Raw genomic sequence first — 27,926 nt, 5'->3', positions numbered from 1 at the left:
TATATTCATTTGTTTTTTTATATCATTGTATCGCTGATGGATTTTTTTTTTCAATCGTTCGCTTTGTTAATTGCGTTAAGCCCAAGTCAATTATCAAATATATACACAAGCCACAAATGATCATCAACTACAGCATGCTGATGATGATGACGATGATGATGATTATAATGTTGTACAGTTGCCAGGTGGGGTGTTCACTGTACAGTGTGTACACACACAGGAGAGGTGGAGAGGTCGTTGCCAGAGAGCCAGCCGACGGCTTGTTCAGATTTTTAATTATAATTTCATGACGTTAACGACTTTGCTGTTGCTTTTTTCTTTATAATAGTTGTGCTATTGTTTATTTGTTGCTGTAGTTGTCATTGTCGTGTTGCCGTTGACGCAGTTGACAAGGCGGCATTTTAATTTTTTTTTTGTTGCTGCTGTTTTTTCCAGTAGCTGACATCATAAGTTGACCAAAGCAAATACAGAAATAGCAAAACGATAACCACATATGGACAATTGCAAAAAAAAACGTTTTTCGATGCCAAGGAGCTGCTGGCAAAAAGATCCTAAATGGAAAGCATCCACATGCGATGATTAAGGTCGTCTGAGATAACATGAAATAAATATAGTAAAAATACAGAACATGACTCAAGAGCGAAATGCATCCAAGTGAAGAGACTCAAGAAATTTCTGTGCAATGAATTGTATTTTTAGAAAACCAAAAGATTTCTCGATTAATTTGCTGGCAGCGTAACAAAAAAGAGAAAAAAAAGCGAGCTACAGCTACAGAGTTCAAAAGCCTTAGCTTGGGATCTAAGGACGTTGGCGGAAATCAATCAAATTACTGAACACACTCAGTGCAATGATCAAAATAGATAAAAGTTAATCTCGTGGTAGGGAAAGAGCCAAGGGAGGAGAGGAGAGGAGGTAACTGAAACTGAGCACTGAGCACTGAACACTGAACTGTGATCATGGGCAACAACCTTAAGCTTTAGCCACAAATCTGCGCCGCAAATCTCTTCGCTTGCTTTTGGCTTTTGGCTATTCGAAGTTTGAAGTTTTTTGAACCCAAGCGGAAGTCTGAGCACTTATGACTCATTTGATGGATAGACAAGATCTCCACAAAGCACAGCACAAGGCACAAGGCACAAAACGTCGCCCAGCCTCATGAATGAGACAAACAATTTACAAAACTGACTTGTGATGATGCTTTTCATATTTTTCCCATTATATTTCTATCATTTATCTATTTTTTTGTATTTTTGTTGCTCCCTCTCTTGTTGTGTATTTTGAGATATTTTTGGGGAAGAGAGTCGAGTCGAGTATGTATGTGGGCGGGAAATTTTCAGCCACTTCAACACTTCATTTAATAAATGTTGTAAACACGCACGAATTGAATTATTTATGCTTAGTTGTCATAAATTCATTTGGCAGCCTGGCAGACACACTGACAGACAAGACCCACGCACCATATACCATCGAGGGGAGGTGTTTGGGGTCGTGAGGTGAGGAGAAGTGGAAAGAACTGATCCGACACGCTCAACCTAGCAGACAGATGTGCGGCAATTAAGAGAGAGCGAGAGCATTGACTGACAATCGCATTCAAATGTCAAAGGCGCCTATTTTTAAGCTAACATGATTTACGACACCTCAACAAAGAAATGCAGACACCGATAGAGAGAGAGAGGGAGAGCGGGAGAAGGAGAAAAGTGTGTGTGAGAGAGAGAGAGAGTGGGGAAACTGTTTTCTGTAATTGGGAAATGCATTGCAGCTTGCCATAATGTTGGCAATTAAATTATGCGCCCTGTTTTTCGCTGACCCATTTCCCAGGGGCAAATGGCCAAAAGGCAGAAAAGCTCGAGATACAACGAAAGAGTGAGTGGGCGAATGAGTGAGTGAGTGAGTGAGTGAGTGAGTGAGAGAGAAAGGCATTACTGAGGCACTGGGCTAAAAGGATGCCTCAAGAACACAAACAAAACGTCGCTGAAATGAAAATGAAAATGGAATTAAGCACACACAACTTTTTGCCTAAGTATGTAGCAAATGTGCAACACAGCGAAAACTTTGTGTGCCTCTGCGTGAGTGTGTGTGTGTGTGTGTGCTGGCTGCACTCGTGAGATACTTGCCACACATGCCACAGCATGGCGCACGGCCAAGTTAAGTGAAGGAGAGCGAAACGTAACGCAACGCAAGCGATACGAAAACGAAACGAAACGAAGCGAAGTGCAAACAAAAAGTTCAAGTATCCTAACAGTGTGTCTTATGAGTGCTTTGTCTGATTGTGAGTGCATATGAGTGTGTGAATAAGTGTTTAAACAGTTACTCGTCGACTTGCTGCTGCTGCTACTTCTGCTGCTGCTCTTCTTGCTGCCACACACACTCACACACACACACTCTCACACACAACAAATTCACTTGCATTCTCATTGCAACCAGCAAAAGTCTTTTGGTCTGTGCTTGCTCTGTTTTCTGTTTCTGCCTTTTTTGCGGCCTTAAGTCAACTCGAGCTAAACTGGGCCGTTTATCTATAATGTTTATACGCTGTATACACACATATAAATACACATATACTCATATTGCCCCACACTTGACTTGACTTTCAGCTCCAACTCTTCTTTTTCGCTTTTTTCTGTATCTTTTTAGCTCATGCTCTTATCGAAAATTTGTTTACTTATCAAACTCAACTCTGGAGTTGTTTTTTTGCTTTACTCGTATAAGAAGTTCGAACTCTTTATCAATTGTGCCAGGTGCTGGAAGCTGTAGTAGAATATTATGTATTTATCTAGGATGTATCTTTTATTGTTGTGTTTGTCTAGGATACGATTTTATTGTTTGCCTGGGATTACAACACATCAGTGTATTTTTCTAGCATTTTTTGCATTCATAAACCGATCACAACGTGCCCCTCTTATTGTGCTGGCAAAACTATAAACAAGCTGTGAGCAAGACAAAGGCAATCATCAGTAGACGGGCACAAGAAGCTGCCACTGAAAGCGGCAGCGAATTAATCTCTCTTTCTCTTTCAGAGCACAAGAATGAGGCCGCCGGGAAGCATATGCTGCTCTGCTGCGTGCCGACAGGACTTTAATCATTGCAGAGCAGAGCCGAGCAGACGAGCCGCCTTAGCATGTCAGTGCCTCGATCCGCGTCACGGTCTCCGTCCGTCCGTCCGTCCGTCCGTCCGTCTGTCTGTCTGTCTTTCAGTCAGTCAACACGAATGTGTTTTGAATTATTGCGCTGTAAATTCAAAAAGGATGATGCGCCGTGCTACTCCAGCAGCAGCAGCGAATTCGCTTGGCAAAAATGGGCAAAACAAAAGGATATTGTGACAAGGATTTATTAGTGTGTCCTCCACGATGTACTGAGGGTAGCAGCAGCAACAACAACAGCAACAACAACAACAACTACAGCAACAGCAGCAGCCAGTCAGTCTTGCCCCATTGTCTTGTCCCTTTTCTGCTCGTTGTCATTTTATGAATTTCAGGGTTGATTTCAGCCTGCACAACAAAACACAGAGAACCCGCTTTTCACTCTCTCTCTCTCTCTCTCTCTTCCTCTTTATCGCTATCTCCATCTCTGCTGTTGAGGGGGGTCAGTCGCGTTGCCCGCTCGAGTGTCAAAGCGCAATTATTGCTCATTGCAACGCACACACACACACATACTCAGCTTCTGTTGTTGTCCTGCGACGTCTATTCTTTCACTGCTTTGCTGCGGCTCAACTGCGATTTATTGCATTCAATCTGCTTTCCTCCTTTTGGACTGTACTTGGCTTTAATTACATAGAAGATTTTTATCTTGTGACAAATGTTTTGTTTTCTATTCGTCGAGGGTGTGCAGGTGGCTTAAATGAAGCATTACTAATTGAGAGAATTGAGATCAGCTTTAAGGACAGCCAGACAACTCTTTCGACTAGAGAAAGACCCCAAAAAAACACGGCGTGGCAACTTCAAAAAGGCCATTTGAGGCACGCGAGGCAGACGCCCCGAAAATCAAACCCTTAACTGGCAACACACAAAAACATTTGACTAATTTATTTAATGGCCTGGTTATTACACGAACATCCCGTTGAGTTGTGAAAGGGAGGGGCGGGGGAAAGAGGAGCGGAAAGGGGGAGTGCGGGAGCGGGATCCATTCGAAACCCATTGAAACACTCCACAACTCACAACTCCCCCGGCGGAAGCTGCTGCGTGCATTTACCAGGCATTGAATAATGGCCAAATCTGCTGCAAAAGTTTTATTGCACTTGCCAAATTAATTTGCCACAAAGTAAAAGTAGAAGGCGCCAAAAACCTTCTCCCTGCTCTTATTGCTGTTGTTGTTGTTGTTGTTGTTTGCTAATGTGGACTACTTGGCAATGGCAATGGAAATGGAAATGAAAATGGCATTGGCAAGGGAAATGGAAATGAGTATAGAAAGCACAAATAAAGAAACAACAACAACAACAGCAGCAGCAAAAGTGTGGAAATGGTAGATGAAATCTGTTTTTTAGGGTGTCAGGAGGGAAAGGGAGGCAATGGAATGAATCTCCATCCGCTCTTAAATGTGCGTTCATTAATTTAATTTTTCATTATGCAGCGGCAAATGAAAAGTGTCATAAGACCATTTTAGTGAAGCCCCCAAGACCAAGACCCCCATAAACAAAAAGGCCACACGGCAAAGACAGACGTTCAGCGGCGCTGAAAACAGTGAAAACCGAGAAACCGAAAAACCTAAAACCCAAAACCGAAACACAAAATGAAAACGATGACTGGGGAGCACCTTTTATTTTAATATTTGGTCATTAAAAACAGTTTCCAGACTCACTAAGACGATGAAAATGTCGAAAGAGATCCGCAGCCGAACCCAAAAAAAAAAAATACTCGTAACAAAACCTCCATGACTTCAAAATTAGAGCAATCAAATGCGACTGCACAACCGCTAAATACCCACCAAATTGATTATGAATGCCGCACCCATTGATGAATGAATATAGGATATGAAGAAAAAATGTGAATTGGAATGAAATAATAATAAAAGTGAATTAAAGATATTTACATCATTTTAGAGATAGTTCATAATTTCACAAATAATTCAAAAATTTAGTAGTTACAAATAAAATATAGTAAGTCATTCAATACATAATTGCTTTGTAGTCTCTTAATTAAATATTTCGCAGAACAAAATTGGTCAAATAATTGCTTTATTTTTAGTGTGTTGTGCCGTTTAGTGAAATTTATAGACACAGGGTATTATGAATCCAAGTCGACGACGTTTTTGATTTTACTTTTGTACACACACCTCTCTACAATACGAGACAAGAGTTTTTGGTTTTATGATGACAGAGCAAAATGCCGAGAAAAATGCGTAAAGGAAAAACAAATCGTTGCACACGGCAGCAGCAACAACAACAGCAACAACAACAACTACAGCAATAACCTTTAACGCCCCAACAATTAAGGCTAAACGCTTTTATAACATCAATTTTGGGAGGGGGGCTGGGGGGGAGGAACTGGAAGGGGGCGGGACAGTCTGAAACTTTGCCCTCTGCAGTGGTAGATGTCAAAGGAGGCGGAGGTCTGGAAAGTCCTCAGATTAATGACACTGCGCGATTTTTACGATTGTTTCTTAAGTTACGCAGCAGCAGCAGCAACAAAAGCAGCAAAAAAAAAAAGTTACGACGCAATGCTCTGTTTTATTTTTTTTCCTTTTTGGATTTTTTTTGTGCTGCTGCTCTTGCCCTGAAATTTATGAAATTTTACCTTTTGGCCAAGCAATTTGCTCCATTTACATTCTTTATTAGCTGACGCCAAGTTAGCGGGGCTGAAAAGTTTTTCTCTCTTTATTTTCTTTTGGTGTTTTGTTGCCCAAAGAATTTCCTCATCGTATGCAAGTTACATAAAATCGCCATACAAAAGATTAAACCGACCAAAAGGTGGGGCATAACAAAGTTTTCATTCTTCTCAGGTAACTGACGAGCTAAACGACCACCGAACACCAGAGAGGGGGGTACAAGAAGAAAGCGGAGGAGGGTGGGGAGGGGGCGGCAAGGGAATGACAACAAATGCGAGTGATGGCAGTCAAATGAGTTGATGGGAAAGGGGGGAGCGAGGGGAAACACTCGTCGCTCGCTAAATGGAAAATGGAAATGCAAACTTTGTCAATTTGTAGGTCATATATACTCGGTGTGGCATATGAATAAAATCTGTCAATGAAGTTGCAGCGCGAAAGCATAACGAAGGCCAAATAGTGTGGGAAAGAGAGAGAGAGAGGAAGAGATTGGGATAAATGTAGCTCAACCGTTAAATTAATTAAATAACTAGTTCGAAGAGAGAATGTCAGCTGCAGCTATTTATAAAGACAGGCTTAGAATGTGCAGAGGAGAATCAAAATAAAAACATTAAAACTAATCAAGTATATTTAAACCTGTTAGTATTAAATACAGTATTAAATACAATTTTAGTATTTGGTATTTAATAAAAAAATGTTCATAGCTTAATAAAAAGATCTATTGGTCAACAACATAAAGAAATTATTTTTGTTTAGAAAATAAAATAATTGCTAAATTTTTAAATGAAGTTATAATTTGACAAAATCGAAAACGATCTAAATTAATTAATAAAAAAACGAAAGAAAAAATTAAAAATAATAAGAGTTAATATTCGAAATATAAATAAATAATTAAAGTAATCATGCAAAATTGTAGAAAATAATAAAAGTTTTTGCGCTCAATGAGTTTAAATTATAATAAAACAAGTAAGAAAGCTACAGTCAAGTGTGCTCGACTGTGAGATACCCGCTACCCATTTTGAATAAAAGCAATATATTTTGCGGTATTATTCTCAAAATATACCAATTATACTACAAAAATACTAAAAATATATTTTGCGGCATTTTCTCAAAATATACCGAATATACTGCAAAAATACTAAAAATATACCAAGTGGTATATTTGGTATATCGACATAGTACCGCATTCAAAATATACCATAGACGGCACAATATACCAGATTGTCAGCCAAAGCAACTAAGACCCCTAGTAAGAAGGCGTTTTTGCCCATGCAAAAGTATTTCTTTAATAACTTCGACAATTTTTATCTGATTGCAACCGAATTTTCAGGAATCATAACTACTATAGTATTTATTGTAAAATTCGCAACTTAAGCTTTAAAATTAGGCTTGTTATTCGATTTTTTTTATTTGCGGGGGCGGAAGTGGGCGTGGCAAAAATTTGAAACAAACTTGATCTGCGTGCAAACATAACAAATGCTGTCGAAAAAGATTATAGCTCTATCTCTTATAGTCTCTGAGATCCAGTGTTTCATACGGACGGACGGACAGACACACAGACGGACAGACACACAGACAGACAGACGGACATGGCTAGATCGTCTCGGCTGTTGACGCTGATCAAGAATATATATACTCGAAGATGCCTCCTTCTACCTGTTACATACATTTCCTGCCGGCAGAAAGTTATAATACCCTTCTACCCAATGGGTAGCGGGTATAAAAAAGATCGAAATTCTGAAAAAATTACAACAAGAATTAATTTCCAGTAACCTCAGTGTAAAAGTACATAGTTATATAATACAGCACTAATTATTCCCCTATTTCTTTACTCATCGTATTAGCTACACATTTTCACTGCCGATCATAAGACTCCTCCATTTAGTAAGCTCTTCAGCCAGCTCATTGTTTCGCCGGCTCTGCAGCAAGATATTGTTATTATGCTGGCTGCAAGATTTGCAGTGGCTGCCCTAACTCGAAAGTGATTGCATTGCCGGGGTGGCACTTTAAGCGCATACTAGAGTTGCATGCCATATACATATATACATATATATATAGCATAGATATATATGTATTTATTAAGGCCACAAGTCTCAGCTGTCTGCCCCTTTTGCGCCCTGCATCCACGTGGAGAATTTAATAAATTCATCATCTTTCATTTAGTTGCTGCATCGCAAGTCTGTTACATAGCTTGCCTCCCTTACCCCGCTCCTGTCTCGAAGTCAACGAAGGAAAATTATATAAATGTATGTAGCATAAAGAAGGGAAATCATAAGAAGAAAAGAAATGTATATAAAAAAAAAAATTGAGAAAAAAATTATGAAAAGACGGAAAAAAAATCTCGCAGACAACGTGCACTAAAGATGCGAAATTCGGAGTCAAAACCCCATGAATGGAGGGAGCTAGTGAGGGGGGAGTGTAGATGGTAGATGGTAGATGGGTTGATGGGTTTGGATGACTTGGATGGGTTGGATGGGAGGTAGTGAGCTGTGTAGTTGTTTTGGAGGCGTGTCGGCGACGTCGGCATCGGAGTTGCCCAAAAAAGCAAAAGCAAAATCGTGACTGTCATTTCAACGAAGCGGAGTTATTTTTCATGACAAAGCAGCCATGGAGGACTCTTCTCCTTGCCCTCCTCCCACATTTCACAGACACAGACGGCTCAGTGTGCTAGCGGTAAAGCAGATAATGGCAACATCGCCGAGGACAGTGGTGGAGAGTGATAGGTGCGGTGAGTGGCGGTGGTGAAAAGGGGGAGCAACAAAAAAAAAATGAAATAAAAGAAAAGAAAAGAGTGCAGAAGAAGAAGAAGATGGCAGGCAGGCAGGCTGGCTGAGCATTCCAGCGTTAAAATACCTTTTACTGGCACATTACCAGCGACGCGTTGTCCAATAGATCCCCCTTGCCGCCCCCACTCTCACTCTCTCTGTCTCTCTCTCTGAAAAAACGAAACCCACCATGCGCCCTTAGACGGCCAACGTAACTGCAGCGCAGTCGACGTCGACGGCGACGTTGCTGCGTTTTTCATGAAATTATTACGACTTTGGAAATGGGGTCGTACAAAATGTCGTTACGTTCCGTTCAGTGAAAGAGCAAGCAATAGAGAGAGAGAGAAGAGAGAAAGAGAGAGTGAGAGAGAGCCTGCCGGTTTATTGTTGAAAATTTCTTGATTGTATCTGCGGAAAATGTTTGGAAATTGGTTAAAGTTGCAGCCATGATGCAAGCTGACAAGTCTTGCTCCTTTCCTTGTCTCTGTCCCTCTTTCTCTCTCTCTCTCTGATCTTCAATTAAGTGGAAAATACAGAGAGGAAGAGAAAGAGGTAGAGACTGCGTGTCGTATGTCGAGTTAGCAACATTCTCAGGCAACTTCTCAAATTTCTCAGCACGGGAATTGATGTTGGCTGCTGATGAACTGACCCACAAACAAGCAAAAATTGAAACCAAAACCAAAAATCAAAAACGAAACCAACAACAGCAAGAAAAAAAGCGTCTAGTCGCTGACGAGAGATCTTTGTCGCAGAGCTCGTAAAGATCGCATTAAAATGCCATAAAAAGCGAGACATTACTTTTATTTTTTATAGTCTACCTGAAGTATGAGTATGCGAGTATGTACCGAAAAAAAAAAACCAAAAAATATGTGTATATATGCTCCATACTATGTATTACATTTTTCACTTTTCGCTGGGGTTTTGTATTTGTCACCGCGCTTTGGCTTTCTCATTGTCTCGCTGTCTCACTGTCTCGCTAATGAAGTTTCTGCCCCCCATCATCAGCATCCAGCCATAGCATCGTTATGGCCATCATCATCATCATCATCATCATCAACATTGAGAATCTAATAAGCGTGAAATAATTGACATTTAAGCAAAGCGCACGCACATAGACAATGGCCAAGACACAACTGACGACCACTCTCTGGACATGACCATCCCATGACTCTTCACAATCTTCGCCTCCTCCTCCTCCTCCTCCACCTCCTCTCTAAAACTGTTGAGCTGCTTCGCTTTGTAGGCCAACTCCGCGAGGCGACCAAGTCAAAGACGAAGACGCAGAGCAAACCAAACGATAAGTCGAGAATCATGACAGATGACCGCACGTACTCACTACGGAGTACATTTTACGTCTCACGAACGAAACGCAGTCGAAACTTGTATATAAAAAAAAATAAATATATATATATGTATGTATAGCGGGAGGGAGGGGCATATGGAGAGACAGACTGCGATTCTTTGGGGCTACGTTTCTGGGTCATGAACCAAAAATGTAAAATAATGAGTTGGTTTTATAAAAATGTCGTCGTGCCAGCGATACAGACAGGCGGACAGACAGACAGACAGACGGACAGCGAGACAGACCCATTCACTCCCTTCGCTTGCCTATTTTGTGGTTGTTGTTTCTATATAAACACAATATTTTTTGAGGTCTTGTCGATTTGCCAAACTGCTTTTTCCTTTGTTTTTTTTTGTTGGCATTCAACTGCGAGTGTCACCTGTGCGTGGGTGGGTGGATTGAGTGGGTGTTGGGGGAGAGGGAATGGGGTAGATATGGAGCATGGAGCATGGAGCATGAAACATCTGTCAATGCGACACGTGATGTGTTTGCTAAATTTTGCACACCCGCAAATTGTCGTTTAAAGTGTGATAGTTGGGTGCCAAGGTAATCAGATTAGATGCACAAATGATAGAGCTGACTTATAGTACATGATAAAAGAAGAAGAACAAAAAGAATGAAATATATTAAATGGCGTTTGCTTAAAATTTGAATATTTCAAATTAATAGGAATATCATTTAATTCGAAAGCGTTTGCCATAAAATAATCTATCTTTACTTAGACAAAACCAGCTCTTGGCATATTGAATTTTCGATACTATGCATTTGCATAACAAAACCAACAATGATAAAAACAATTTCTTTAGCTTGTGAATAACTTATTTTCCAATGAATAAAAAGCATATTAAAAATAAGAAAAAAAATGAAAACGAAGATATTTGCAGCTCTAGCTTAAGTTCTTGAATCGCAAACACATGCTCATGCATAACTCTCATTTCTCACTCTCCAATTACATTCTCTTTCTCTCTCTTTGCTCTTCTCATTGCAGTCGCCGTTGCCACCATCAGTGACCTCAACTAACTCGTAAATGGTAAGTGCAAAATTGTCTGTAAAATGCATTTTAAACTCGCAATCACAACCCAGGGTGCAGAATGTGTGATAGGCAGGGAAAGAGCCTTCTCTATTTGCGTCGTTGTGCTACTGCAAAATGTTCTCCCCTCGTTGTGGGGAGAATTGTGCAAAGAATAAACACCCTCGCCTCGCCTCGCTCGTTGGCATCGTCGTGTGCACTGCCCTCGACCTTAACATCTAACGAATGGTCGGACACGCCCAACGCCTCGTAATGCGGCGCCAACTAAATTGCTTTGCAGCTCAACGTCGGGGGCAGCTTTACCTATAAACCAAAATGAATGTCTAAACGAGCAAAGGGAGTCGAGTTGTGTGCTACTGCAATATAAACGCCTCTGAATGCAAATAGATGCTATGCGATGCGATGCGATGCGTTGCGATGAGCGAGCGTAGACAGATGTTTCGATGCGAGTATGCAAAAATTGCATGCTGACTGCAACCTCATCATCGTCATCGTCATCGTCATCGTCAGAAATAGCAACAGCAACGGCAACAAAACAGATGCCGTAGAGTAGCTGCCGGAAAATGCAATCGCCGGGAAAGTCGCAACACAGAACACGAGCCAACGGTCAGCATGGAAGCTGCATTCACTCCACATCATTATCAACATCATCATCATCATCGTCGTCGTCGTCGTTAGTAGCGCGATCATTATTAAGCGTGCAACATTTTGTTTACCCCCATTAACTTTGACCACGCGCTAAATTCGCAGACAGCAGCAGCAGCTTCCTCTATTGGCCTGCTTTTCCTATTTTTATACCCGCTATCAAAATGAGACAAGGGTAACTATGTGTCGATGGGATATGATCTCCGAAGATAAACTTACAAGTCATTTAAGAATCCAATTGTATAAGGAAAAAAACTTCTTGCAGCTGTGGTTCACAATCAATGGTATATTTTTTATGAACTAGTACATCGATATACGAAATGTAAGTTTCGGTATTTTATGATGTTATTTCGATGTAATATATTATATTATCAATTATTTTTGGGATTTATTCAGTATATCAATTCAGTGTGTTGATTTTATGAAATGAAGATAAATATCGATAAATATAAATTGACTTTTGTTTACTTTACTCTTTTTTTAATTGAAATCGTTAGCGGGTATCTCAAAGTCGAGCACACTCGACTGTCGCTTTCTCACTTGTTTTTTTTATGAACTAGTACATCGATATACGAAATGTAAGTTTCGGTATTTTATGATGTTATTTCGATGTTATATATTTTAATATTCGATACACGAAATATAGTTATTTTCAATTATTTTTGGGATTTATTCAGTATATCAATTCAGTGTGTTGATTTTATGAAATGAAGATGAATATCGATAAATAAAAATTGACTTTTGTTTCATTTTATTCATTTGGTATACTTTACTCTTTTTTTTATCGAAATCGTTAGCGGGTATCTCAAAGTCGAGCACACTCGACTGTCGCTTTCTTACTGGTTTTATTAGACTTTTCTAAAATGGGACGAAAGTTGCGGTCCTTGCGTGCCGTGCTTATGTGATGAATCAATCCATCCCGACTATGTGTGCAATGTGCAATTCTCAGTTGCAGTTCTCATTCAACTGACGTCATTGAACAGCCAACTGTGGCTAAATGGGTTAAACAGGCCCGAGATAACGGATGACAGCGCAGCCCGAGCCAGAGCCAGATCCGGAGCCGGAGCCAGAATTAACAAATTAACTTCGTCCACTTTGTGTGGCATGAACACTAACACAATTATCAAATACACCGGCAACTGCCAAAGGATTCGACATTGTGCTGTGTGCTGTTTAAAATGTGCTTGGAGCATGCGAAAAGCTCGTTAGTTTACAGCTTTAAGTGTAAGCTGCAACTGCAACAATGTAACTTTTTTTTATAGTAGTTTGAGTACTTATAAAAAATAGCTCAAAGTTGCAGTTTACATGACTTGGATTAATCTGTAAAGTAAAGCGATTAAAGGTAATCCATGATAGTTTCAACTTTAAAGTTGTATTTAATGCTAAAGCTTTGATTGCATTTTGGAAATTAAGCTTAGCTTTTTTCTATGTAAATTGAATCAAATTCTACCTTTCTAAAATATCCGTATAATTATGGTTAAAAGTGGCTTAAATAGTTAAGTGAAAAACTACGTTTACTTTACTGTTGAATTCGTTTTAGCAATTTCAGTAATTTGCCAAGTTTTGCACTGCATTTTACAGCTAGTGTCATATCGAGCTAAGCTCAAATAATTCATATGCGTTGAAGTGTTTATGTTTGGCTTAAAATATTACGCGCAAAAGCCTAAAAACGTCGTCCTTCATTAGCGTCGACCGCTTTACCTCACTTTGCCTGCCACGTGCTGCAATTTAGACGCTGTTGGTGTTTAATTTGTTGCGGTAGCCGGTGCCGTTGCCGTTGCCGTTGCTGTGTCTGTTGTTTTAGCCATATTTGCACAACAGACATACCAGGGCCAAAAACATTGTGCGTCGTTGTCTTTAATATGCAATAAGCTGTGTTGTATTTATTTACACAGCTCAACAAAATTCCAATGATTTTGTTTCTGCCTTTTTTTCTCTCTCTCATAACTCATTGGCATTAAACATACCCCACCGACCGACCCATTGCCCTCAACCCACAAATCACAAGCTCACAAAACGCATAACCCACAATCGGTCGGCCGACTTGCGACGCATTTTAAATCATGACATAAACACTTTCGCACTTTTGGCGAAGAGCAAAAAAAAAAGAAGAAGAGAAATATCCCATGCGATGCGACTTGGTAAATCGGGCCAGGCTAATGTGGTCAGGGCCAGAAGCAATTGCAAGCATATGAACTCATTAACAGCTTCACAAGAAACTCAACTGATACTTGATATGTGCTAACAGGCAACTGATAGCCGGATAGAGGCTTGTGTGTTTGTGTGTGTGACAAGCAATTAGTAATGCATTCGAAGCTTCATAGAATGTTAGATACACAGTACAATAGAGTAGCAAAATAATCTAATCGGCTTTGCCAGCAAAAGACGAACGACGAACGACAACCGACACCCGACAACCGGCGACCGACGCCCTTTTTGCCCATCCTTTGTAGACAAATATTGTCGCAAGCTGCCAACGACGACGACAACGATGAAGGCAAAGACGATATCGAGTATACGACGCGTCGTTTTGTAGCTAGAAGTAATCAGAACGGTAGAAAGACTTTGCTGTAAACCGAACTATGCAATTATTTGCACAACTAATAATTCACTTTAGTGTTTCAGTCAGTTCAAATATTGGTTAAGCTCAGTGTTTTCTCTCCGCCTATCTACTAGCTTGAAGGATGGATGACATAATGCAGCATGACTGTTGCCTTAGCTTATCACTGAGGCACACAATAGCACCAACCAACAGCAGCAATAAACTGTGCAGTAAATAATCAGATGCACAACGTTTCCACTTTGTTTTTTGTGTACTAAATATTGTATGCATACATTTTTTTATGTGCACTTTAAATTGTCATTAACATGAGTTCGCCAAATTTAGCAACTCTTAACAGAGGGGAAAAAAAAACACAAACATAAAATAAAGGCTGGTCGAACATTAAATACGCTTTCAACAATAAGCTAAAATTAACAACAAACACGTTGAGTGATTTATTTTAGAGATACTGAGTAACTGCTTAAAAATACTTGTATTGTTTTATGCCTTAAAAGGATCTATAAGATACAAACGCTTGTAAATCAAAAGACTCCAACACAACAACAATGCCACAACAGTTCACAGTTCTCGGTTCTCAGATCTGAGATCTGAAATCTTGGATCTTCGCATGCAAGTCATGATGATGCATTCGATGGGTGGCGAGGCGCGGGGAGGGGATATTGGTGTTTTGTGGTCTCGTAAGATGCTTTTTATTGGGGTCTCTCTTCACATACTACGATGCACGTGTCGTCTCACACATTGTGTGTTTGTGTACATTTGGGATTTAAAATGTCAACAGCAATGTTGGCTAGAAGAACTCCATAAGCTGCTTACGTCTGTTGGCACTTTTTTTTTGGCCAGCCATATAACAACGGCCTTGAGAATCTTATTTTTTTTTAAACTTTTTTTTTGGCTTGTTTATTGCTTTGGCTAAGCGTTCAATTTCTGACAATGAGCACAAATTGAACGAACGAACGAACGTACGTACGAACACTATAGCCCATTGATAGTAGCTGTAGAAGGTTTCCCCTTGATGATTTGCCGACGCGCTGAGCTGAGCTGAGAACTTGAAAACGAAACGAGAAACAAAAACAACAGACAACACACATAAATATACATACTACTGCTTACTCATCATTATTCAATTGAATTGAATATGCTACACTAGAAGTTAAGTGCTGCTGCTGCGAATACATGCATTTCAATTAAGCTTTGATTCAATTCAATTTTTTAGCATTTCGTTTGCAACAACAGTTGAACACATATTTCAACTTATGTCGAGCATTTCAATGAGTTTCAGTTTAAATACAACACACTTAAAGTTCAGCGTGCAACAAGAGCAGTAAGTAAAATAAAAAATGCATTTAGTGTGAGAGCTGTATAAACTTTAATTCATTTTCATTCATTTGCCTTATCCTTCACAGCAGCAGCAACAGCAACAGCAACAGCTGAGATCTTCAAAAGAAATCTGTGTTAACTGTTCCGCTTGATTGCCACTTTCAATCAGCGCAGAGCAGAGCAGAGTCTTAGACTCTTTCAGTCAGTTTGAAGTTTAAGAGGCGGGCGTGGTCGTTGGTCGGTTTGCTCGTCATTCACCTTGGAAATCTTGAAATCTTGAAATGCACATTGAAGCGGAAAAACCAGTAATTAAATGGCTTCACTTGTTCGCTTTGTTTTTTTTCTACTTCTTTTGCTCTCTTTCTCACTGTCTCCAGCTCCTTAACACTAAACACTAAAGCAAAAAACAACAGTAGCAAAAAAAAAAAATGTTGCTCCCGCCTTCTTGTTTTGTTTGTTTCTTTTGTCGCCAGACGACAACAACAACAACACCAACAACAGCAACAACGACAACGACGATAGTCAAGTAGACAGACAAAACTAACCCGTCCAATTTGTAATTGAAACTTTCATTTTCATTTTTTCCACTTTTCGTTTTTGTTCACAGTTTTTTTTGGTTTTAAGTTGTAATGAAAAACCGGCGTTGACAGACAGACGGACAGACATTTGCTCAAGATCTGTGAATGTACATTTACTCCGACTAGTTCACTTAGTTAGCAGTTGACATTGCGAGCTGTGAACAACAAATACTCCCCTCGTTATTGAGTCTTTAAATTAGATATACTAAGTAAGTATAAATTTGCGGGAAAATAATTAAAATTCCTTAAATTTGTTTAACATTTTATATAGGTCAATATTTAATTTCGAAAATACTTTTGAAAATAATTTATATTCCTTTGCTTTATTTAAATTCTACAAATTCAATTTCGATTGCAGTATTTTTAGGTTTGTAGTTTTGTTTTAAAAGGATATTTAATATAATATAATATTCAAATTCTCAAAATTCAATTTCGATTACAGAACTTTATGTTGGCGACATTTTTAAGATATTTTTATTATAAAATAACAAAAAAAAAAAAACTTTACATAATAAATTCCATAAATACAATTTCGACTGCAGAATCTTATGTTAAAGTATTGGCAACATTTTAACTAGGTCACAAAAATGAGTTTAGTTTTAATTTAAATTTCTGCTATTTAAATACTTTTTTTATGTGTAAAAATAATGCATTTGTTACCGTTGCAAATCAAATCTGTCTCGCAAAGTCTCACAATATTCACAACATTTTGATTGTTGCTCGTACTTATTTAATTTGAATATATTTTTTTTTTTTTTGGTTTTGACTATATTTTATTAACACACGAATGTCAAAATAAAACAAGAGCGACAGCGACAGCAAACAGCGAGTAATAAAAGTAAAATGTACAAATTGCAATTATGTTGAAATTCAACAAAAGACAATGACTGCTGGTCGCAGTAGTAAAAGCTTTGTCACATCAGCAACTATTATTTTTTTTTGGGAGAAAATTGCAATTGAAATTGAAACTTGCATTGAAGTGTTGTAGTGAAAATTGAGCATGGCAAAAATTGCAACAAAAAATTGTTCGTGTTATTTGCAATATAAAATCCAGCATAATTTCGCATGTAAATCAAATGAAAAGTGAATGTATGAAAATTGTAGATGCAGATAGTGGCAAAAAGAAAGCGGATGAATTGAAATAAGCCTTAAATAATACTTTAGCTGACAGAGGGAGAGAGACTCCTCTTTATTTCACAAGAATTTCAATATCTGATTTTAGCATTTGAAATTTGAAATTTGATAAATTGAAGCAAGCAAATTGCTAATGCGATTAAATTGTGATTTAATTCCACTTTCTTATGGATGGAAATCAATGATGTGATATCTTTTCTGCTTGATGTTTGTCTATGTATGTGTGTGTGTATTTTTTCTGTGTTCCACCTGTGCTGTGCTGCCATTTACCTGTCCCCGCTCTTGGAAGTGTCAAACGTTAAGGCGAGTAAACAAATTGGCTTGAAATTTGATGAGTTTATGTCGCTTCCGTTGTGTCTCGCAAGGGTGCAAAAGTTGTGCAACCATCGCAAGACAGAGAGGAGGAGGGAGGAAGGGAAACTAATGAATGACATGCCATCCTAATGAATGACAAGAGGCAACGTTGCCAGCTGCCATCTGCCATCTGCCAGTTAGCGGCTCTTACCTGTGTGTATGTGTGTGTGTGTGTGTGTGTGTGTATACAAATCAATGGCTCAACCTGAACAAATGATGAAATACGATATTTGGCCGCATGGCCAACATCGTAGTTGATGTTGTAGTTGACGTTGCTTCGGCTGTTCGTTGTTCGTTGTTCGTTGTTCAGGTTGTGGCAGCGTAAATAGCCGAGACATAAAATGCAGTTAGCGTAAATGAATCCCAAACTCAAACCAAACTAACGGTACCAACAGGGGAACCGGCGGTGTCAACTTAAACTTGTCAGACGTCAGAAAGAAAATGAAGTATAATAAATAACGCATACGCCGCATAAGCCAACGTTCAATGATAAAAAATTGCCCGTAAATGAACACACACCAATAAAAAAAAAAAAAAAAAAATAATTAAAAATGCATTTTTCATTAAGGCATTAAAATGCACAAACACACACACACACGCATGTAGTAAAATAGCATAAACGCAAACAATCAGACACACACACACACACAGAGAGCGAGCGATACCGGGCCATTCATTTAATTCATTTATCTTGGGGGTTTGGCCCCGGCCAGTTCATTGATTACAACGTCTGCTGTCCGGTCGATCGGTTGGTTGGTTGCCTGGTTGGTTGGTTGAACGAGCTATTGCAATTGCCACAGCCAGGACATTCTCGCCTGCAGCCGCTTTTATGTCATTTGGAAATTATCATTAAAGCTCGTTGTAGGTCGAGCAGCAAGCGAAGGCAACAGGAAAAAAAACGGCAGAGAGTGAAAAAGGGGGGCGGGCGACAGCACAGATATGACCACTTCATTTTGCAAACAAACAGCAGCAGCAACAGCAACAACTACAACAGCAACACAATAATAGCAGCAACAGAGGCAGCAGCAACAGCAACTTCAACTAGAGGCTTGCGGCTTGCGGCGCGTGACGGTCATTGAAACAATGCGCGAAAAAACGCGTGTAATTAAAACAATAAAAGGCAACAACTACAACGGCAAGAGAGCGAGAGCAAAATGTTCAGTTAAGTTTTAATTTTCACAAGTGTGAAAAATACTATTGAAAAGGCCGCTTGCCGCACAAAGCGCGCCTCGGCAACGAGCCATTTCCGCCCGGCAGCGATAAAAACAACTCTGAAAAACTATAGAAAAAAGTTGAAAAACAAAAAAAAAAGAAAAATAAGAATACAACAACAACAGCAGCAGTAGCAGCAATAATAATAACAAGTGGCAGGCAGGCAGGCGGTATGAAGAGAATTTTTGCGCTCATGTCGCGGGCAGTTTGCTGAACTGATTGTGGTCAGAGTGTTAAATTATATGCCGTGTCTTGTACACCAGTTTCCATGCCATAATATCTGTACTTACTCGTATATACATATACTAGAGTACTCTGACATAGTAATGCCCGTTGCTGCTGCTGCACATTGAGGGGGCTTAAGAAATCTGACACAAATTCCTGCACACGATCAATCGCGTTACACACAGACAAAAAACAAAAAAAACAACGCCAACACGGCAAAGTTGTCACCAATCAACAGCGTGAGGGTTGCGGAAAGGAATTTACACCAGAATTTATGGTTGTAATTTAAATTGAATGCAGCTTGAATTAAAATGCAAAAAAAAACAGAAAAAACTGATAAACTATTTAACATTTTGTAACAAGTTGAATGTAAATCAAATTCTTTGATTGTCCATTGATATCAAATTATAATACTGAAGTGTGAAAGAGTATTTCAATAAAAGAAGCTTAAACATACTTTATATGAAAGCAAACATGTTAGCCAACTGCTTAAAGGTTTTTAATTGGAAGTTGAACACAAACTTTGAACCAACCTTGATGCAAGCTGTTATGCAAGCGAATCAAAGTGTAACAATCGGAAATGAAATGAATGAATGAAGGCAATAACAACTGTAAACAAAACGACATCAATTAAATATTAATAAACTAAATGCTAAGCGATCGTCGATCGTCGATCGCTTCAAGCTTCAACTTGATGGCTAAATTAGTGCAGTATTTAAGTTAAATATTGCATTCGATTCAACGTTAGCTGAAAATGATCGCCATTGAAATGCATCGACTATGTGTAGAATTGAACATTGAAAAACACTTGTAAATATAAAATGGAGGAAGGTGGCAAGCAGTGGAGGGGAGGGAAGCACATTGCATTTGTGGCAAACACAAAATTGAGATTGGCAAAAAATAAAATGGAAAAAAAAAAATCAAAATAAAAGTGAATGGCTTGGGCCAAAGTCGACGATTGTTTCTAAGCTGCCGAATGAAAGTGAAATGCGAGCAACACTTTTTTGTTGGTGTTTGACTGTTTTTGGCTTGATTTGCGAGTCATTTTCGTAGCTGGCATCTTCGTTTTGGCGTTCCGCATTGTTTCGCTTATGCAATAAGCTTCGATCCCAATCCCAATCCCGTGACAATGATGTGTCACATTTTCGGTCTGCTGCTGTTGGTGGCATCCACTTGAAGCATTCATTGTCTACAACTTTGGTAACTGTAACTGCAAATCGGAAATGAACAAATGGCAGAAATCAATTTTCATTTGCGAGCGAGATGACTGCAGTTTGTTAGTGTTGTTTTTTTGCTGCTGTTGTTCAAGCAAAGTGAAGTAATCACAGTAAACAGTAAAGTAAATAAATAAACTGATGAGCGTTGCTCTTCAAAAATATATACATTTATATATATAAAAAAAAACCAAGCTGAAGAAATGCCAATCATGCGCAATAATAACAACAACAACAACGGCAACAAAAAGCAGCAGAACCAACAGCAAAAACAAACCCAAGATGATGATGACACGATGAGATGATGATGATGGGAGCGGAGTGAAGTGGAGCGAACCAAAGACGTTGTTGTTAGGTAGGAGGAAGAGGAGTAAGAGGAGGAGGCAACAACATGTCGAAAATCAATTTAATGCAGTACAATCAAAAGTTGAAATTGAACACAGTGTGCGGGTAGAGCAAAGTTGAAACAGCGCAACAAACAAATAAGCCATTTGCAACAACAACAACAACAACAACAACTGGAGCAGTTGCTTTTGATTAGTTGCATAACTGCGGTGCGAAGAATGGAATATGGCAGGATAGCGAGTGAACGTTGAACGTTGATGATGAATAACAACGAGTGCGGATTATCATTGACACAATGAATTCATAAATTGACCACTCAAAAAGCATCCCAAAATGCGTTTAATCAATGCACACACGTTTCGCAATTGCTCGATCTTGCTTGGTATCAAGTTCGTCGCCGTTTTGAAATCAATTAGACAATTGAAGGTATTTCAAAATCACAAAATGTGGTTTTTGTGACTACTACTTTCAATTTAGTTGCTAAATACTTTGCCTCTAATCAAGTGCATCAAAATACAGTTTTTATACCCGCTACCCATAGGGTAGAAGGGTATTATAACTTTGTGCCGGCAGGAAATGTATGTAACAGGTAGAAGGAGGCATCTCCGACCCTATGAAGTATATATATTCTTGATCAGCGTCAACAGCCGAGACGATATAGCCATGTCCATCTGTCCGTCTGTCCGTCTGTGTGTCTGTCCGTCTGTCCGTCCGTCCGTATGAAACACTGGATCTCAGAGACTATAAGAGATAGAGCTACAATTTTTTTTCGACAGCATTTGTTATGTTTGCACGCAGATCAAGTTTGTTTCAAATTTTTGCCACGCCCACTTCCGCCCCCGCAAATCAAAAAAATCGAATAACAAGCGTAATTTTAAAGCTAGAGTTACGAATTTTGGTTTATACAATAATTACTATAGTAGTTATGATTCCTGAAAATTTGGTTGCGATCAGATAAAAATTGTGGAAGTTATTAAAGAAATACTTTTGTATGGGAAAAACGCCTACTTACTAGGGCTCTTAGTTGCTTTGGCCGACAATCTGGTACATTGTGCCGTCTATGGTATATTTTGAATGGTGTGCTGTATCGATATACCAAACATACCATTTGGTATATTTTTAGTATTTTTTTTAGTATTTTCGGTATATTTTGAAAATAATACCGCAATATTTTGCACTTATTAAAAATGGGTAGCGGGTATCTCACAGTCGAGCACACTCGACTGTAAATTTCTTACTTGTTTTTTTTGGTTTGGGTTTGAATGGTGTTCGAGAGCTTTGCGCATATTGATTAACTTGAACAAGACAAGACACATTACATTCCCTCTTTCTCTCGCTCGCATTCGACGACCTTTCGTACGCTGTTCGTATAAACTGAAAAAAATCTGTCATAAATTTGCATAAACACGCCATTATATGCGATTATCATAAACATATACAGACATACATGGTTGACCGCGCCAACGCCACCTTCACTTTCAACACACGCTGGTTGGTTCGTTGGTTCGTTTTTTTCCTTTTGTGAAAATGTGTCAACAATTTGTTGGCCGGGTTGTTGGTCAAACAAGCCGCAACAACAGCAGCAGCCGCAGCAACGGCAGCAGCCAAAAATCTGTAAATATTTTTCATGCATTTTGTGTGTGTGTGTGTGTCTGTATTTCCGGCTATCCGAGTGAATGTGATGTCAAGTGGGTAGATTGTGAAATGGAAAAATAAGCAAGCGTCGCGTTATTCCCACACTTTGCCACGCCTCAACTCAGAGGCAGAGGTCAAGCTTATGCAACACACACACACACAAAGCATCTTACAACTAGCATCAAAAATAAATCATAACCCCGAACAAACCGACGAGACAATGAGACAAGCAATTAGATTTAATTAAAGCGTATTGAATTCAATTCAGTTGAAGGCAATTAAACATTGACTTTAATGTGTGTGTGTGTGTGTGTGATGCCTAAAACTAATTAGCAATACAAACAACTAGTAATATTTGACGACTTGCCGGTTAATATCAATTCATTTTCATTAAGATGAAACTTCTGCACACACACACATGATACTATTTTCAGTGTATGATTAATGGCATGGAAAGTTACACGCGGGGGGGATCGCGGGGGATTTTGTTCCCGTTACAATAAACAGCTTTGGTCTGGTTGACGTTGCGTATGAGTAATCACTGAACGATTTCCGGAAATTGCCGTGCGACATTTATTTATTTTGTTGTCACTGCTTCGGCTGTTGTATTTTGGTCAAATTAGCAATTAATCGAAATAAATTAACACATTTAACGTACGCGACCCGTGCAGTGAAACGAGTGCTGGCCTGATTGCCCCCTTATTGTCTGTCTGGCCAAGAGTGCGAATTATGGTCGCATCGCATTAATAATATGCTAATGCCGCCCGCAGCTTCTGATTTATACGCACACACACACACACACACACACACTTTTATATTAATATATATGACGACTTTCAAAAAGTAACGCGAAATGATTTCGTCAACGACAAAACAGGCTTTGCAGAAATACAAAACAAAACAGCACAATCAGCAGCCAGGCCATATGTAAATACAAAAATTCCGAATTGTCTTTTTTTTTTCTTAACTAAAGAATGCGTCATAACATGATGCTCTTGCTCTTGCATAGCTGTTAATCTGTGCTGGGAATCTGGGGAATTACGTATCGTATCGTTTTCATCATCATTAATCAGACACAAGCGCGAGAAACTTATTTGTTTTGAGTAGGCTTGTTGTTTGTTATTTTAATCGTTATCGAGAGACTTCATAAATCCGGATGAGAACTGAGAAGTTCTCGAGAAGAATGAGAAGAATGAGAAGAAAAAAATAATAGGACAGAAACCAAGAAGGATACAAAATAAATGTAATAATAATAATAATGAAAATGTTTGTTTTATTATATATTTTTATATTATATTATATTATGCTTATTATGTTGTCATTTATATTACTTTTATTTTTATTGAGACGTGCTCGAATGAGAAGAAAAATAATATACCAAGTGGTATATGTGGTATATCGATATAGTACCGCATTCAAAATATACCATAGACGGCACAATATACCAGATTGTCAGCCAAAGCAACTAAGACCCCTAGTAAGAAGGCGTTTTGCCCATACAAAAGTATTTCTTTAATAACTTCGACAATTTTTATCTGATCCCAACCAAATTTTCAGGAATCATAACTAATCTAGTTATTACAGTATATACCAAAATTCGTAACTCTAGCTTTACAATTACGCTTGTTATTTAATTTTTTTTGATTTGCGGGGGCGGAAGAGGGCGTGTCAAAAATTTGAAACAAACTTGATCTGCGTGCAAACATAACAAATGGTGTCGAAAAAAAATTATAGCTCTATCTCTTATGGTCTCTGAGATCTAGGTGTTCATACGGACGGACGGACAGACACACAGACAGACAGACGGACATGGCTAGATCGCCTCGGCTGTTGACGCTAATCAAGAATACTTTATAGGGTCGGAGATGCATCCTTCTACGTGTTACATACATTTCCTGCCTGCACAAAGTTATAATACCCTTCTACCCTATGGGTAGCAGGTATAAAAATAAATTCATAAAGAAATTACCGTTAATATATAGTACTTCTGGACAATTTCAGTTGTGCCAGATCAATGGCAAATAAAATCGATTAAATGTACAAAATGGGATCAGAGCATAACTCAATTATGTACATTCACAACAGTAATCTGTCGGTTGCTGCTGAAGATTGTTTCGACGTCAGCTTAGACAAGTTAGAGTTCGTTAGTTGGCTGCACTGTTCTGGTTTTGCCTTTGCCTTTGCTTTTGCAGTTTGCCATTGATTGCATTTGCCGTTATCGACGAAATACTACGGGATTATTATTATTATTATTCGAAAAGTGTGTGTGCGTGTGTTCGTGTATTGCATAGTTTGCTGTGGTGCTGTGGTCTGTTGCCGACCCATTTAAGCATCTGTTTCAACGTCTTCAATCAATTGATTGATTGATTATGAAAGCACTGCACACACACTCACACAGAGAGAGAAACACAAAGCATAATCAATGATGATGGCGAACGCAATGATCACGGTGATGATTATTATGATGATATATGAACTGTTACCATATTTATTTATTAATATTAAATAGCGGCAACGTCTGACGACGTCGACGACGACGGTCAAGCAACCAAGAGCAGCAGCAACAACAAAATTGTTATTAATGTTGACTTTAGTTGTATATATTTATATTTGCTCGCTTCGTTTCGTTTCGTTTGGTTTCATTTCTCTCTTCCTGCACGTTTGCATTCAACCAACTATATATTTTTTTGCCATTTGCACTCGCAAACGGAAATGGCAATTTGAGCTTTGCAAATACGCTCTCTCGCATTCCCATTGAACCCACAATTTGATGCTCCCAAAAGTGAGTTCGATACTGCAATTAACTATTTAGTAATTAATTGGGCCTGCTGCTGTTGCTGCTGTTGCTGCTGCATGGCAAATTACACAATAATTTAGAATTGGCCACGTGTCAGATTATATCAAATATGTGACTCAAACGAGCCACAATAATATTCGGTGTGTGCGCAGAACAATTTCAATTTATTCTAATTAAACACATTTGTTGATAGCGCAGCATAATTTCAGTTATTTACGATTGGTTTTTCAATTGTTTTTCAGCTGGCCATCAATTTGTGTAGTCGCCTTATTAAGTTGTTAGTTTTCAGTTTTGCAAATGCAAAATCTCAATTTGTTGTTGCATTAAGTATACGTGCAAGTTTTGTGCTTATTAAGTATACGCATTGCCCACTATATTACGCATACGTCGGCAGCTAAGCCACCTTTCTATAATATTTTGCAATCGTGTCACAGCACGCGCCCAAATCCCTATTATAGCCATATGTCAGACATTAAGTTTATTTACTCGCAAATTGAATTAACTGAATGCAGTTTCACCACCAGTCGCCTTGTTATAGTTTTTATTTATTTTTATTTTATTATTTTTTTTAATCTACATTTTTTTCTTTCTACATGAAACCGAGAGACCGGATTGAGTCAGCCGCCTTCGACGTTGGCGTCAAATATGCGCAGCGGCGCTGACCGGCGTGTCGACCATGTGCCACACTCGCTCGCTTATTTGCTCGCCACACTGAGAAACCGGCTTGACACGTTGCCAAAGTTAGTTGTTGTATTTTTCATTTTATTTCCAAATGCCAATGGCTTTAGCTGGCTGGCTGGCTGGCTGACTGAGTGAGTAAGTGAGTGAGTGAGGTTTCGCAGGCAATTGTTAAACTTGAACTTGCCAGGCGATGCGTAGCCATGTGATGTATAATTTTTGTAGCCATGGGCGGGGAAGGGGCGTGGATAGAAAAGCGGGATCAGTTTTGCCAATGCTGCTGCTGTTGCTGTTGCCTACCTGACCCATTGGCCAAATCTCTGGCATATCTGCATACGTTGTACGTTGTGTAAGATGTGTCAGGCAAATTGTGCCTGAAGAGCTCAGAAGAGCGCAGAAGTTGTTGCTAAAGTTGAAGCTGTTCTCAGGTGTCGTTGCCAGTTGGTAGTTGGTAGTTGGTAGTTGCTAGTTGCTACACCAATTGCCCACTCATCTCTCTACGCTCCCTGCCACCTAGTTGTGGTGGCAAGTTACCAGTTACCAGTTGTTGGCCGGCTCGTGAAAGTTCAGTTCAGTTTTGGGGCGGGACTGGAGGGGCCAGGAAAACTTTCAAGTGCAGCTGCAAAAACTTGACATGCTCTGTGGCACAAAACTTCAAACAGATTCGTTAGATTTACTTGTCTGGCTGGTCTCTCTCTCTCTCTCTCTCTCTTTCTCTTTACCTCTCTGTCTTTGGGGTGCTTCTTCGCCTTGGTTCGAAGCAACAGCACATTCAAAGCAAATACCATAAATGTTCACATTGACAGACATTGCCCATGGCCCCATTCAAGGATAAGCTGCTCTGAAAATTATTTGATAATAAATGTCAAATGCACAACCGCATTCAATTTAAGCGAGCACAAACTCTTTAACGAATCCGAGAACTAGAACCACCAACAAACAAAACGAAAACACAAAACACAACTACTTACCGGTAGGCCAAAGGTAATAAGGTAAAGGTAGGTTCAGAGGCTCTATGAAAGTGGAATGAACTCGACTCGGTAGCTCTTGACTGACGAGGGAGCGAAAGAGCGAAAGTTGATATGCTCTTAAAGCTTTCGCATAAAGACATCGTTTTAGTGCCACGTAAAACTTTGCCATTTTTGGTTAGTAAAATGAAAAAAAAAACATTTATATTTATAAATACCAAAACAAAAACCCGTTGGCTAATAGACAAAAGAGCGATGGTCGTGCGTCGCTATGTTGATCGATCCGTATGATGATGATCATGATGATGATGATGATGATCTTCACTTTTGGAAGACTTTCTTCCCCCAGCCAAGCGTTGAATGACCGATCCAAAATCCAAAAGCAAAACCAAAAAAAAAATGAGCTCACTGCGAATTGAACTCAAATTGACTGAATGTCCAGTGATTAATTGTTTACAAGATTTGGCTTGAAATGGAAACTAAACAAAAGCCATCGACATTTGCTTTTTTCTGTGTTGTATTTTCTGCTGAAATAAATATCAATGGAATTTTGAGTTATGCGCATAAACGCATGACTTTCATGTCTCTCTTTTATATACACATATATATCTCGCATTGTTTCGTATTTTGTCTTATACAATTCGAAGGAAGCAAACTGCAACCTCAGCAACATTTTAACCCAATGTTTTGCCATGTGTGGGCGGCGGCTTTTGTCATTGTTGCTGCTGATGCTGATGCTGAAGCGAAAGCTCAGAGCTCTACCATTAATATTCGTGATGAGCATTTTGTGGGCAAAAATCTGTGGCCAGTCGTGTGGCTTAAGAGCTTAAGTAATGGATTATTTTCTAATGTCAGCTACAGCTTCAGCTTCAGCTTCAGCTGTACTTTCATAAATTAACTAATTGCTTTAAATGCTTACTTTTACCAAAGCCAAGTGATTATGTTGTTGTGCCCAACTAATACATTTAATTTGCAAATTATATGAACTCATTAAGACAATCTTAAACTATCAACATAACACCGAAAGCAAAGTGAAATTAACAATGTCTTTGCTGGCTATAAATATTTGTATTTTTATTGCGTATAAAAACACATTCTCTCTTAGCTCAAGGCGAGCAAAACATTTTGTATGCCTCAAGAGACATTTTTCGTGAGCTTGAACTGTCAAACAAAAATATTTTAAAGTTAGTGGACTCCACATCTCCACATCGCTGCCAAGTTCAGGGCAGACATTAAACAACAACATGACCAAGAACACTTCAAAACGAACGCCCTTCAATTTGTTGTTGTTTTTTTTTTTGCTTTTGCAACATTCTTTTTCGGATGCATTTGGCTGCACTCTAATTACATTTCAAGTGTGGCCATTGGCCAGA

General features: G+C 39.0%; 1 protein-coding gene across 1 annotated transcript in view; it reads left to right on the top strand.

The window, feature by feature from the left end:
- Window positions 1-27,926, top strand: part of LOC132795350 (uncharacterized) — a 75,474-nt gene that overhangs the window by 20,846 nt on the left and 26,702 nt on the right. Inside the window, exon 3 of the mRNA XM_060806013.1 lies at window positions 10,847-10,888. The gene's annotated coding sequence lies outside the window, so the exon portion shown is untranslated. The remainder of the gene's footprint in view (window positions 1-10,846; window positions 10,889-27,926) is intronic.

The sequence above is a fragment of the Drosophila nasuta genome, chromosome X, assembly GCF_023558535.2.
Source record: "Drosophila nasuta strain 15112-1781.00 chromosome X, ASM2355853v1, whole genome shotgun sequence".
NCBI lineage: Eukaryota > Metazoa > Arthropoda > Insecta > Diptera > Drosophilidae > Drosophila > Drosophila nasuta.
This window is presented reverse-complemented; position numbering and strand designations above follow the sequence as displayed.